The sequence below is a fragment of the Molothrus ater genome, chromosome 2, assembly GCF_012460135.2.
Source record: "Molothrus ater isolate BHLD 08-10-18 breed brown headed cowbird chromosome 2, BPBGC_Mater_1.1, whole genome shotgun sequence".
NCBI lineage: Eukaryota > Metazoa > Chordata > Aves > Passeriformes > Icteridae > Molothrus > Molothrus ater.
Genome location: NC_050479.2, coordinates 92083724 through 92099450, shown reverse-complemented (window position 1 = coordinate 92099450; position 15727 = coordinate 92083724).

The following is a 15727-nucleotide window of genomic DNA, read 5'->3' as shown; positions in this document are numbered from 1 at the left end:
AGCAGCCCCAAGGTGTGCCAGAGGTGCAGAGCAGAGCTCCTACAACAGCCTTGCAAGCCCTACAGGTAGGATAGCGAGATCTTCAGTGCCACAATAGCAACATGGGGTTTTGACTGACATCCACTTCACACCCATTGGCAGGCGGTCCTCCCCCACAGTGCAAAGGGGCTGGAGTCCATTTTGAACCTGCTTTTTCCCTTCCCCTGCTTGATGTTGAGAGATGGGCCCACAGCAAGGGCAGCTACTGTCCTTACAGAAGCCCAAAAGCTCCAGCCTACCTAGCTTTCCTCATCGCTTGGGTCATATCTACAACAAGGCACATTAACTTGTTCCTGCATGGGATAGACCCCTTCCTTTACAGGCAAATTCCCTTTCTCTTCTATCATTCTGTCCTACAGTTTCAGCTTACCAGAAAGCGGGAACCCACACATCCCTCATAAGCAAATCTCTGGTGACCCTGGCATCCAAACCCCACATCATCTACAGCATCACTAGACATCTGCCTTTGCAATGCTTGTCCTGCCCTCTCAGCTTATTTCTCCTTGGAATCAAACTTGGCCTCCACGAAGGAATGGCTGCAAAGACAGAAACTGGGACATTTATGGAAATAGTCATCAAGCATGAAAGCTTCAATAGTTCAATATTTCACTGGTGAGCAGGATTGCCTCCCAAAATAGTCTCAACATTATTCAGGTGTGCTCTTTCTCTTTCACACTGTACCTTTATTTCTGTACTTCTGTTTGTGTGCAGCACCAAGCACACTATGGCTGACATCAGGTTTGGTATTCCTAGGCTCTACAATTGTAGAAATAACGAATGTGATATGCCTAACTGAAGGTGTGATCCAGGCTATAAATTATACAGTCTTGTCAAAACTGAATTAATCATGTACCTTTCACCAGCTCAGCTGTACTCTACCCATTAATTCGTCTCCACCAAATGTATTCTAGTGTTACAAATAACTCATCGGTTTCAAAGGCATTTCTCCCCACACTATCCCCACTCAGGACAGTTCAGACAAGATTCAGATTCAGCCTTGGGCAAGTGATGCTTTTCTAGGCATAAAAACCCTGTACAACAAAAACCCTCTCATCTTTAATGCCTGGTGGTTGTGAAGGGATAGAAATAGGAGCCTCATGCTATTAGGAAGGGCAGTTCCCAGCTGCACAAAGGGGACACATGTCCTGAAAAGACTCGAGATTTTAATGCTATGACTTCTCTGCATAGAAATGCATTTGAGTAATTTTTAAATGGTTGCACAGATAATTCCTTTTGAATTCTACACAGTTGGATTCATTGAAATGGAGGCAACTTTGTTCACAGTAGTAGTATTGTTGTAGTTGTGAATTCTTTAGGCTGTAGCTGAGACAACATTTCTAGGGAAAGGAATTAATTTTTATTAGATCACTAAGAGATGAAAAAAAAAATCAGATAATCTTTTGCAAAGCCTTCAAGATTAAAAAAAAAATCTTTGGATCTGAACACTAGGGAGGCAAGGAGGAAGAATTTTTCCAAACAACATTTTAAATTCACTACTATTATTCCAAGGTTGGGTTTTTTTTCCCCAGCAGTAGGCATGCAGTGGGCTAAAAGGTTATCAGGGCTTCTTCAAGATGAGCCACATAAACAACTTGTACTCCAGGATACATTAGGAACAACTCCCTTGTCAACTCATTCCAAAACAAAGCTTACCTGACATGCAACTTGTTCCCATCCCCACACCACACCACAGCAAAGTCTTTCCAGCTGACAGCTGGCACCTGCAGTTCACTCTTAGATGAGAGAACAAGTAAGAACAAAAGAAAACTTTTGCTGCTGGAGTTTTGCAACTTTCTTTTGTTGGTTTGGTTTTTTTTCCCGAGCTGTTTCTAAAAAAAAAGGAGAAAAAAAAAAAGATAAAAATTAATTCAACAAGTGATGACATGAATAGAAGTATTATGAACTGAAGAGGCTGGAAGAAAAGCTAAAACAGCAGAATGTCGCAGCTTCAGCTGGAAGGAAGCCAGGATTGCCAGCCCAAACTTCCTCAGCAGTTGGAAAGTACATAACATACACAGTTGAATGTTTCTCCAAAAGAGAACAAGCCCAGCACTCCCTAACCTTCAGAAGAAGCAAAATGGGCTGTTTCTTAGGGTTAGTAATGGCATGAAGAGCAACACTTGTTACAGTAACAATGCGCCATTAGGAGGGAAAGGCAAGAGGGCTTAATTTGGGAAGATCATTTAAGTCTGCCCTCAGCCAAACTGAGCCAAAAGCTTTTTGGCCTCTTCCAAACATAAGATATTAGCAGTCACTGCTAACTTTGCATCCATTGGGATCTATGGGCATTTTAACACCACAAAGAAGGGAAGAAAACCTCTCATTCAATATCATCTTTGAGCTGAATTAAACTCCAGGAGGCCCACTGGAGACAGGCAAAGGTAGAGGCAAAAATCATTTCCCTCAGTGCTCTAGAGCTCAAAAAACTTTTTAGGCTAACTGGGAAAGCACTGCCCCAGTTTGGGGCTTAGACAGGTCTGCACAGGCTAGTTCAGATCAGTCACCAGTGAGTGTCAAATAGGCACAGTGAAACAAGGCAGAGCAAAGTTCCCATCAGCACATTGCAAGAGAAGGCACTTACCCGCCCTTTACAGGAGCAGATAGTGTAGTAAAGTTTATCTGGGATGGAAGAACATCAAAACCTAGAAGAGTCAAGCCTTTTTTTAATTTACTTTTACTGCTTTTTAAGCAGACCTGCTGTCACCAGAGGATGACCCAACACAGTGCCACAACTGGCCCTGTTTATATAATAATAACCATCAGCAGGACTGCAAAGGAAAACTTTGAGGCCCTGCCACTTGCCTCTATTAACAGCATTTCCTCATTTAGCTCTCACAAGTTTCCTAGCAACATCCTTGCATTGCACATTAACACATTCATTAGATTTTGCACAAGCACCTGTAGAATAGTCAGAGCTGAAAAACTTTGCTTTCATGCTGACTCAGAGGGGAAATCAATTTGCTTCAAGAAGCAAACCCTTTCAGGGCAGCAAAGGCTACCACCACGCTTATGACATGCTTGTGAAGCCTTGCAGCTCCTAGTGAAGGAAGAACCCACTGCATTCAATTTCATTATTGGTATTTTCCATGTAGGAAAGCAGGGGATAATCCTCTCCCTGCAGCTTTCAAAGAAGGCAAATGTCGATACACAGCATAATGCTCTGAATAACACAGAAAGAAGTCCAAGCAGCCAGAGAGGCAGACTGCACAAAGGGTCAAAATGTACAATAATTCACTGCTACACAACCTGTGTCAAACTCTCCATGTGTCTAATACCTGCCTATTGAGGCAGATGGATGCTACCCTTTTTTCTCATTGCCTGTGACAGTGGCTTTCTTGCCCATAGCAGCTAGTTGACTGATTCACCCTCCCCAGCACCATCTCAATGAATCCATAATGCAGGAAGGACTTGTCCCAGTCTGCCAGGTGGGTTCAAACTTCACACTTTGTGCACCCACAGTGTCTGCACAGGGAGATAGGGATTCACCAAGTGCCCAGAGCAAAATCTCAGTAACTATCGGGAATGAGAAAATCATCCTTGTTAAATCTCACTTGCAGCAGTGACAGAGGGAAAAATAACACCCTGGGCTGGGGTGTTCATGCCAAGTTCCTCATACCATTAATGTATACAAGCACCTCCCAGGAGTAGCAGCAGCATTTACCTACCACATTTGCTCTGTGAGCACCACAGAGCTGTGTGACTGACTTGGCCTGAAATGACTTGGAGGCTCCTAGACAAACAAGGAGCATTTGGGACATCCCTAAAGGTGATCTGGAGGGCTTGGAGGTCACAATATTCCCAGTCCTCTTCACCCTGCACTCCCATTTCCCTTCTCTGCAGCAGTAAGTTGAACTGCAATTTTTCACTTGTCTGAAAAGTGATTTGAAGCACTCTTTGAAGCCCAGGTGTACCCCACATCCTGCCCTGATGAAGCTTCATGCACTGGAGACACACTGGTGTGAGAAAATTGCCTTGAGCCAAAATGCACACTTTGGGGAGAGCGCTTTGCTTTTGAGGCAAACACAGCCTCATCTTGCCTGCTGCCTAAAAAGTGGTCATGATAAGCATCCCAATTTCCTGCTGCCTTTCAAATGGGGTCCCCAGCCCTGGTAAAAGCTAATGCTGGTGTGCAGAGCTCCTCCAGACTCGGAGGGAAGCTGGTGCCCTGCAGGGCCATACCCTGTAGCAGGGAAGCGGCAGGGAGCTGGAGCAAAGCCACTGCTGGGAAGTGTGCATCTCTCTGATTAATGCTCTCAGGCTGCCTGTTGACAAAAGCAGCAAGAGGATTTGTAATGCCTAAGCTTATCATCATCACGCTCTGAGAAAATCCTTTGCTGAGAAGCAGCGTAAATAAGTAAAGTTTTACAAGTTAGTGGACTCTCTTAATTGAGTAGCCCTTGTAAATTAATAACATTGAAGTAAATGTGCAAAGACTTTGCTGACTTTCTAAAAGATGTCTAATAAGGTCCAGGTTTACTAAAGTGCCCAAAGGAGCAGGTCCCCAAACTTTTTTTGTAATTTGTTGAGACACTAATGATAGTTAACTTCTAGTGGTTTATTCAAGAACATGAGTATGAGGACAGCAGAACCATCAGTAAGTCTTCCCTCCCAACACAGCCAAGCACCAGTCCTTCTATTCCTACTATCTGCAGTCCTACAGGAAAGGGTGTGGGGGGAATCTCTCCTTCCTTCACATGGGTCCATTGAAAACCATCCTTGGAGCACCTTTCAGAGCCAAAGTGAAAAGCTCAGAGGTATCTTTGTGTACCACTGCTCCTGCCTGAGAGCTTCATATCTCACATCCTTCTATCCTGAGCAAATGTGTTTAATAGTTTAGTCTCAGTAGCTAAAACATGAAAAAATACTTTGTTTCCATTTCTCTTGTACTTTTTGCTTTGCTTTCTCCCATTCCAGATATTAACAGCTTGGTTTCCCTGAGAAGCTGTGGTTGGGTGAATAATGCAGACTGAATATATTTTTTTATTTCTTTGAAGGAACTTTGTCTTTCTTTGTTCATGGACACTGACAGCAGTTCCTGCTACTGCATTGACTGTTTGAATCTGTTAGGTCACCCACACTGTATTTATTTTGACTTTAATGGCTGTGAATATTCACATGTCTTCAGTCATGCTGATCAGAGCTTGCCTACCCATAAAATTGTGCTGGTGTAACACACATTTAGTGGAAGCCCCTCCCGACTTCGCTTGTACTCTACAGGATTGAGAAAAGCTTATGATGATCCAAGTTAAGTCTGTAAGGAAATTATGAATTAAAAAGCAGATGTAAAACACTTTTAGACTAACATGGGAGAGCTCAGGGAGAGGATTGTGGTGCTTTAATTAAACCAGGGTAAGGCTGTGAGTGAGAAAGGCCTCAGGTAATGAAGAGGTGCCTTCCCTCAGGTTCAGCCATGCCAGTGGAAGAGCAGATGTACCTCAGTGTCATCAGAACGGCTGATGTGAGCTAAGCTTGAGGTTTGTGCACAACTTGGATGAGGGAGGGAAACTTGAACAGCTTCCCCAGCAGATTGTGCTGGGCTGGCAACTTCCAACAGGGTAGCAGTGCCTGGGAGTTGGGACAGCCATCCTTTCAGCACCATGGGGCCCTTGTGTGCTTGTGTTAAAATGACTTAAACTGGCCATCCCTTTCTAAGTTGTGGACAGTTTTGGTCAATGAAATACACGTGATTTGTGGAAAAAAATACCAGAGAGCCCTCACGTGGGCACCTCTCTCAGCATGAGACAGCCCCAGCTCAGGCAGTGGCCTATACATGGCAGAAGTGCATTCCCACTTCATGCAGCATGATCAGCACCATGCAAATACACATCCCTCTTCACACAGGGCTGGGAGGCTGCTTCCCATGCTCACAGCTCCTTAAGCTCTTCCAAAAAGGAAATGGATGCTAGGACCCATGGAGCAGTGATACCTACTGGGTTCTGGCCTCCTATAAATTCACTCACTCAGAAACTCACCACCCAGAGGGCAGGTAGACCTGCTGTTACCACAGACAGCAAGCATTTTCTGCAGCCTGGTTACACTCAGTCCAGCAATCTCTAGGACTCTTGACTGGGACCTCTTGAAGGTGGTATAGCAAAGGAAAAATGAATGGACATGGGGACAGGGATTGATATCTGAGCCAGGCTTTTCATAGCCCCCAGATCCCATTCCCTTTGCCCTCTTACACATTGGATATGTGCAGTAAGCTCTAGATCAAGCAGAAAGTGAGAGAGAATGGCTTGTTTCCAAAAAACCAAGTCTTCCACAACACAAAACAACATCCCTTTTTTCCCTGACCACAAGAGAGAAGAACAAGCAGTGCTGTGACCTTTTGAGGAGTATGGAGTAGGATGGGGATGAGGGACACAGTGCACAAGACCATGGCACTGTTCTCTCAGGGGTCAGCTGAGCTTTGGTGGACACACAGCCACCACAAGGCACCAATTGCTGCAGATCAGAGGGGCTGTCACTGGCCAACGATAACTCAGCTTTTTTTTGCACAAATAGCTGCAGTGGACAAGAGACAGTGACTGTGTTGCTGCCTCCTACAACCTCCTGGCCTGGGTAACCTTGTGCCTAGACCAACCCCGGAGCTTGGAACTTGCTGGGGCAGGGTAAAGAACCTGATGGTGCCATCACAGCTACCAAAAGATCTGCTGCAGGCAGGTTGTTATCCCTTAAGGAGTGGCTTGGCCCTCACAAAACCATCCTTCTTTTTCCTCCTCTCTGCTCTTCTCTCTGAGTCCCTGGTCTCTTCTCTGCTTCTTGGTGCAGCACAGCTCATGATCCATTCCCCAGAGGAGTCCCAGAGGAGCACTCCTCCACTGAGCCCAGCATAGAAATCAGGAGTGAGACCTTCAACACCACAACAGGATGTGCAATCTATGTGTTCAAAACAGGAGAAAAATATCTCTTTTATCCTACCAGAAGCTAAACTTACTTCTGAGCTTCTCAAGCTAGAGACACCATGCCATGGCAAGGTCTTGTTCTTAATATTTAAATATGAGTAACATGCCCTTGGCAAGTAAGTGCCTGTCTGGTAGAACAAAGAGATTTTTTTGCCAATCATCAAGCAGAGGTGAAATTTTACTTGCATGCATCCCCAAGATAGCACAAAAAATGCTCCTGAACTTTGGGCCATATTTAAGTGTTAAAGCCAGCTCTCTGCAAGTGGAATTCTATTCCAGGTTCATGGCATTTGCACACTTACAAATTGATGTGCCACAGAAGAGCACAGAGGAGATGATGTTAAAGGAAATACACACTCACAAAGCATCCACATTGTGCAGCTGCATTGTGCATTATTAGACTGGCTTCTCATTTTATTAAATCAGATCACTGCAGAAAAGAAAGAGCTCAGATGTGATGGTCTAATGAAACATCAAATATGAAAGTTGCTTGTTTAAGAAAAAAAAAGCATGAAAGCTGCTGATAAATCCCACAAAATTGACTGGTATATGAAAACATTCAAGTAAGTAGATATAAAGGTGAAGGAAATGGTGAGAAACAGCTGCTAAGATGCTCATAGAAAAAAAAAAAATAAGATAAAGAAGCAACTCAGTAGTGCTTATCTCCTCCCTGAGGAGCTCAAGAAAGCCCCAGAGCTCCTCACAGCCTTACGCTTCAGGTAACCAGGACCCTAAGCCAAGCCAGATCCCAGGGCTGTCCTAGTTCTCATGCAAGCCCAGCCATGCCACTTGCTGCTGGTTAGATCCCCTGCTTGGCTTGTTTGGGGAACAGGTCCTTGATGTCCTTTTGCTGGATCTTGGTGCAAGGCAACTGTGGCACGAGCAGGTGACACAGGTCAGACTCTTCTGCTCACAGCCATCCAGTCCCCCACAGCCCCTGCCAGGAAAGCAAATCAGATCTACCCAGGAAAGTGAGGCACCACGCTTCCCCAGTTTTCATGCTACCAGCTGGTCTAATTTCTCTTGACATTTCTTCTGTAACAGCAACTGCAATGTGTCAGGATTAATTAAGCCAAGCAGTGGGCAAGTCTCAAAGGAGAACACACATCTTCCATGACCTACCCCCACCTAAAAGCCAAGGAGTCTTTCCTCCCGTGGGGATGGAAGGGAAAAGGGAGAAGGAAGCAGGGATGGTGAGGTATCGTCCAGTGGAAGAAGCACAGTGAGCAGCTTGAACTGCTGGTTCAGATGAACACCAGCACAGCTACAGCACTCCAGCTCAGAGCAAGCACCTTGGGCCTGGTTATTTAGTCATTCAGACAGACCCCAGAAGATTTTGCAAGGTGTGCATCAGAGGTCTGGCACACAATTAAGGCTACTTCTCCCCAAATCTGAACATGGCGCGGAGTTTGTTGGAAGATTGCCAGTGAGAAGGTCAGAGATGAGTGTGTGCCTGTGGTCTGGAGACAGGGCTGACCTTCCATTCACAGCCCAAATGGTGGCCTAGCAGTGAGGAGCACAGCTATGCTTCCCAGTTTCAGGCTGAGAAGGAAGATGGATCCCCAATATAACTAAAAAGCAACACATCTGGTAACAACACCACAAGACATTAAGTGCACAGCAGCTGCTTTTTGTGAAGTCAATGCTCCCTTCCTGGCTGTGGCCAGGAGAGGGGTTTGCACCAGAGCCTATGCAGCAGCAAAGGATGCTCCTCCCTCTGGATAGGTGCAATAGCAAAGCAGTGGCACAGTATGCAGCCATTTCCCGGGGGCCCCTTTTCCAGCTGGAAGGCAAGACATGGATCAGCCCCTCAGCTTAGTGGGTCTCAGTGGCAGTCATCTTGTCCACTAACAAGAGAATATGACACTTGGAAATGCTGGGATGTTCTCACGTCCCCTTCTTTTTAATTGCTTCTTTCAGCTCCAGCCCTGCTTCCACACCTTTCATGCTTCCAGTAGTCAGATGAGGAGCCATAGCTAGTCTCCTCTGTGCTTTCAGCATTAATTCACACAAGCTGAGCTCTGTCATTTTCATCAAGTGGTAGGTGGCTCAGTAATAAGAGACATTCCCACAATTATCATAATGTTTTCAGGCAGGAAAGGTATATTTTAGTTATAAAAAGAAGCTGTCTCAGTAACTGGTACTACACGTAAGATAGAGATGTCATAACATCCTTTACAGACATAATTACCTAAATACTAGTGTTGGTTGATTATCAGAAATCCTGATCCGTGAATCAGCCTTCCGCTCGACTCAGTCTGTGTGATGTTGTATGTCAGTGTCTGGATAACAGTGGAAATACTGCACTGAATGTCTTCTAATTTTAGCAACGATTTACATTTGTCCAAAATACTTTAACGACAGTATATTTATTATCATGCTCTTAAAATTAATCTCCTCATCAGAGACCACCAAGAGAGATTGCTGCATAACCAAGGAGGCTAACTACATATACAACAATGAAGAGTACATTGCAAGACCTGAAACTTACTAGTTAAAATTGTTTATTAATAACTTTCAAGAATCTACTGGGAGAAAAACAGGATTGAGACACAATTCATTTACAGAAAAAATAATGTTATATAAGCACTGCACCATTGAGCCCACTTTACTAGGTAGTAATACCAGAACAACAATCTCTAAGCTGTGTTGTACAGATGTTACAATGCAGGGTGTTAAAGGGTTTGACCTTATTTGATATACTCTGCATTCTTCAAGTGCTAAGACAAAGTCTCAGATGAGATACTCCACCATACTTCTGCTCCTTTTCTATCAAAATAAGGAAAACTATTTGGTAGAAGGTACACCAATCAAGCCAGGTTGGGCACAGAAAATGATGGTTTTTTTCTATACATGCTGTTCTTGCAAACATCCAAAGCCGTGGATTCTCTCTCTGAAACACTCTTGACGTATATTGGCCTATACATTATGAATACATATTATTATAAGGGTGTATACAACCCTTTCCAGTAAATCTCTCATGCTCAGACATCTCTAGATATACCTGGACTGCAAAATTCAAGCCTGGCTCCAAATCTAAGTCCTTCCTTGCCCCACCACTGATGAAGAGCTCCATGTCTGTCAGGTTCATAATGAAGAGGCACTATATCTCCAGAGACATGGCATAAAATTCTCAAGGTCACTGTTTGTCCTTAGGCATACTCCATCTGCAACCACACCCCACAGCTTACTGCACTTTAAGCCTGTCCACATGGTAAGTGGTTTTCTAATACCAGCCATAATTTTGCACCCAGTTGGCATGTGGAAGGCTATATTAAGCCCAGACGATTAATGCTGTCTTTGCTAAGAAGCAAGAAAATAGTCTCTGTGCTATTATACTTTGTCAGCTTTCCCAAACACTTCAGGCAACTAATTCTGAGGACTTTTTGACTGAATTGACATAAAATACATCCTTCCCCTCCAGTTGCTTTTTAGCTGCTTTAGGTTAATTTTATATTGCAATCTCAGCAGTCATTGGCAAGAGCATGTTCTGCTACCCACCAGGCACTTGAGGAAATTTATGAAGACAGTCAGGTACCATTTCTTCTGGTCATCCTTGGTGGGTTTACATGCCAGTGTATTGTATATGAACATCAAATTCCTCTTTGTCATGAGAAGCTCCCTGGATCTGTCCATGGGGAGCTGTTTTGGAGCAGATATAGTGGTCATTGCCTTCAACAGACACAGGAAGAAAATGTGGTCATCAGTACATATGAAGCTGGAGAGAGGCCACCTGGAAAGAAAACTCTAGGAAATCCATCAGAGCAAGTCAGGAGAAGAAGTCATTTATAAGATAGACAGGGTGGGCAAAAGGTTTCCCTTTTGCAAGGGGGAAGACATTTATATATACATTTATACATTCTTGACTTCTGGGATTAAATGTTTTGTGAAAATACCCTTCAGAAGACATTCCGACTCAAGACTCAGCTTCCAAACACTTTCTACATCCTTATGGTGTGAAATAAGGTGGAAGGACTGGTCTTGAACACTAAACTGATAATATTCCCAGGGAATTGGAGATTATTCTGTGGCAACCACCTTTTCCAGCTGCTTGCTTTTGTTATTGACTGACATGGTGCACACCAAGGTGAGGTTTGTAATTCAGGAGTGAGAAGAACTGTGCATACTCACAGATAGTGTGAGATGTGGCTGTCTAGACTGTGGGTACCTGCATGTGACCTTGGGGCCAAATGTCTGCTTTCAGTCAACAGAAAAGGAGTCAATGCAGGCTGCAGACTCTGGAGAGCCACTCAACCCATCAGCTGTGTCTACTGCGTCTAACAAGAGCAGCACAACTCTCCAATGCACCACCTGCATTGACTGGATCTCTGCTGATCTCTGCAGTGTCACAGCTTTCCACATACCCGCACTTTAGCAATGCAGTTGGAGGTAAATCTTGCTGTCAGTAAGAATTTTTGGAAATTCACTCACTGCCAGATTCTAAGTCACTGAATATTCAGTTGGCCTTGCCTTAATGTTGTGGTCTGCTTTTCTTGTAGCTTGCTCTAGCCTTAGGTATCTGCCTTCAAAGTGTCAATTGCAAACACAACATGCCCTGATATCAAATAGGTAGGTTATTCTTTTGCAGACTCAGATTGCCTTATAACATCATAATCAGTGAGACTTTAATTTCTCTGACTCATATCATCCAGGTAATGGGGCTTCAGCAATTTTGAACAAAAACCAGTCTGAGGGCAATCAATCAGATCATTGATTTCTATGCACAAAATGAGATGTTGCTCAACTGCAACAATTTGACTTCCACTAAGTAGGAGATGCAGTGGTACAGAAGTGAGAACTGAATGTTTAAACTCCTCACTGTAGATAAATTGTCTCAGCAGCATTTTTCCTGTCCACAGAGTTACCATCTCCTAACCAATAAGCACTTACTGTACAGACACTGCATTTTGCTGGCTGCCTTCCCACGAGATTTGTGAATAGGTAGTTCCAATGGTGCAAGCTCCTCACCTGGAACAGGGAGGGTGTTGATGAAAGCTGCTTTCAAATCAGTTCAATCCCTCTGGGATCAAATGACATTTGGAGACAGAAGACCTTCTGTTACATCAGACAGAACGAAGTTACCTGTTTTACTGTGGTTTACTATGTCAGTGCAGCCATGTGCAGAATACAACCAACAAAACCACTGCTGTTGTGCACCACCATTTCACCAGGAATGCTAGAATCTGTGTTAGTTCCTTGGCACATGACCCTCAAAAAGGCCAGTGAATAGTGGAGGTTTAAATCTTATCTCTCTGCATCTGCTCTGAAGTTGCTGCTTTTTGTTATGGAGAGACCTAGCAGCACACTTTCTACAGCATCCAAATGACTAAATTTTCCAGTACTGGACAATGAAATCTCTGATAAGGCTGAGTTGCCCATGCAGAAAACAAGTAAAGAACAGTAAAGATATCATTCTCTTGCTATGTAAGATATTCTAACATCAGAAGGGATCATGTCTTTCTCATTCCTGACACATTTTGAACTGGCAAAGAAGTCCAGGGACCCATCTCTCCTCTTGTTGGATGGATTGCAGGGCCAACTTCTCAGGTCAGGAGCTTAATGGTGGGAGCTCCTGGGGGATCAGGTATTTCATGCCTGAAGACTATTGCCTTCACCAGTCTCATAAATAACACAATAGGAACTTCAGTAAGATAGACTGTATCTTTTTCTTGAGGCACAAAATCACACACAGTTCCATGATTTATACAAATGCAGAGCAGCCATTTGCCTTGTAAGACAGATGAACATTATGGAGATCTTTTCTCACATGTTGTTGAAAGCTGAAAGGCAATCTACTACACAATCAATAGTAAGGCTTTGCCAAAGAAGGAGGAAATAGTCTTTCCTCCATATCCTGACTGGAGAGGGCAATATACTGACAAGGTGGATTATGACAATGAAACACTGGAATAGCTGCTCAGGTGGGGAGGTGTGGAGCCTCTACCCCACAGATGCTTTGGGAAGTGGTTTTACATCTGTCAGGAAGGACACTAGTGAAGCTGTTGCCATCTTTTGAAGGAGAATTGATTAGCCTAACTTCCCAAAATCTGTGAAGGCCTACAGTTCAGTAAAAGCTACAGTATCTAGTCAGGAGCAAGGCCCCACAGGCAGGCATTGTTAAGCCAGGCCAGACAAGATGGTTGACACATTAATATGAGGCCCCCAGCTCACACTGCACTGACTTCTGCACTGCAAAACATCTGCTGAAGACAACAAGAATTCAGATATGAAGAAAAGCAGGACTTGTTCTTTATATTCAAATAGCAAGAAGCTCCTATGGTTTGGGCAGAAGAAAGCACTCTGTCTCATACAAAGACATTGCAAAATCCTTCACTTGAGTTACTTGATGCAAAATATCTCTGCTCATTCGTGCTGGAGCAGCTAAATTAAGTGTGTTGCTTTCTATAAATCCTTCCTGTTGTCAGTGGGTTGCCTTTTACTTATGGCCATTGTCCCTTTTGTTGCTACCAAGGAAAGAAACATAGCAGAGAGCTTTTGTTTAATGAGCCATCACATTTAAACATCATTTGTCTCAGTTGTTTTCCTTTTCTCATCTACCTTTGCTCATTAAACTCCACCCTGCTTGGATGTTAACAGCATAATCATGGGGAGCAATAGCATCACGAGATTCCTTGTACCAGCGTGATGCTGCTACCCCTGCTGCTTTCCCCCTATTCACCAGCTCTGATGGGGCTGTGGTTGCCTAGCATTACAGCCAGGGTAGCAGCAGCTTCAGAGCCAGCTTACTCTGAAGGCTGAACAGCTGGAACTGTACTTCCCCATATGGAGCAAGGTTTCAGATGGATTTTCTTGGTGCTGCCTGTGACGTTCACCTTGTCCTTCTGCCCGTCTGTTGCAGCCAGTTGCCAGCCCCTTGCCTCTGCAGAGGGCAGAGGGCAAGGGAAAGGGCCATCAGTCTGCTCTGTACAGATGGCACGTCAGCTGTGGCAACATTCACTGGGGACAGGGACAAAAAAAGTGAGGCAGAAGCGTGGCATTTGTGCCCCTCTGCAGAGCTGCTGCAGGAGAGTCTACAGCATAAAGGTTCTCTTGTGCTTCTTTCCCTATCCAGGAACTTCAGCAATCCTAACCCAGGCAACCTAAGCCAAGCAAGCAGGGGAAGCAGTAACAGGGCAAGGCTTTGGGATAAGGGAGCTACTTGTTCCAGTCATTGTATGACTGCAGAGATCATAGCCAGAGCTAGAGTGAGCAAAGACAAACATCATTTCTACAGTTCTTCATCTGTGTGCCAACATATGAGCCAAAAAATTCCCCTTACATCTCTGAACTTCTTTCTTAGTCAGTTTTGGGGAGGAAGGGTACACCCATTGACTCTTACCATGGCTCATTTTAGCATGAAGAACTATAATGAAACTCAGACTCAGAGTCTGTTATTTACCTCTGGCTTACGCTGCAAACTCTTCTCAGCTGCCCAGCACAGGAACATTCAGATCCTGATGGATGCCACTTGGTATCTGTGAGGGTAGTACTAGGACCAGAAAGCTGCAGCAGTATCCTGCAGTACCTGTTGCTTGTCATGTTACCTGCAGGAAGGAATACGTGATGAGTTTAGCCTGCAGCTCACAGCAGCCAAGTCCAGGAACTGGTGGTGGGAGATACCAACTGTGGAGCTGTCACTCTTCTGCCTCATGGGCAAACATCTGAGTCTGGAATAGCCATGAGTGGGACAGTGACCCCACAGTGCTAACACAGGCCTTGCTAGCCCTGTCAGGAAGGCAGGTCCTCAAAGAAAGCGTCCTTCCATCTGCATCACCATTAGCTGGTTCTATCACGTTTCTTGCCTATACCAGACAGATTGAAGGTTTGCATGGGATCTTATCAGAGGATAAACCAAAAACCTGAAGTTCATTAAAACAGGGAAGAGTGGATACAAGGAAGACATTTCTGAGAGCATATTGTAAGATCAAATCCCTGCAGAGATGGTCAAATTTGAATATTCTTCCCAGACCATTAGGAATACTCAGTCGACCCTGTAACCTGATGTTAACCCAGTGGAAAGGTTAACATCAACCTCAAATAAAGTCCACATGCCAGTCCTCCAGTCCTCAACCTTCCTGTGAGCTGAAGGCAGCCAGGACAGAAAATATTCACACATTTGGATGTGCAGATTCCCATTCTATACGAAGTCACTGGGTGCAAGCAACTCTGCCTTGACCCCTGGGTAACCCTGAGCCCCTTTTCTCAGGCTGAATTGGCCATTACAACTACCAGGATCACAAGGAAAAGTATTCCTATGGCAGAATGAGGAACCAAGGGGCAGAACTTTTCTAATGGGTGACAATTGTGCTTCTTTGTCAGCACCAAAATCACGCCACATATACATGCACACACAGTGCTGGGCCCATCTTTCTCAACTAGACAAGTTGTGGCTACTTTCTGCAGACAGCTCAGCCTCAGCAAGTCAGAGCTGAACATCTACTTTTCCAAGGCTTAACCCAGTGAGCACTGAGAATGGGGCTCAACCTCTTTCATAGTGCAAGACCACTCTAGACTTACAGAGAAGAAGAGTTGCAACTCCTCCCTACTCACCCAATGTTGCTGATCTTCATCTCTCCTTTTTGCACTCAACCAGATTGGAAAAAACTCTACCAGCCTTCTTAAATATTCGGTGTACCTTTCCTTCTCAGGAAAAAATGGCACTTTCATAACATCATGTCCAACTGGCACAGCACAGCTAATTTCTCTTTTATGAAGGGCTTGATCCAGAGCCAGTGCAGTCTCTCTTGCTCCTCTTTGATTCTTGTTGTCCAGACCCAACTCAT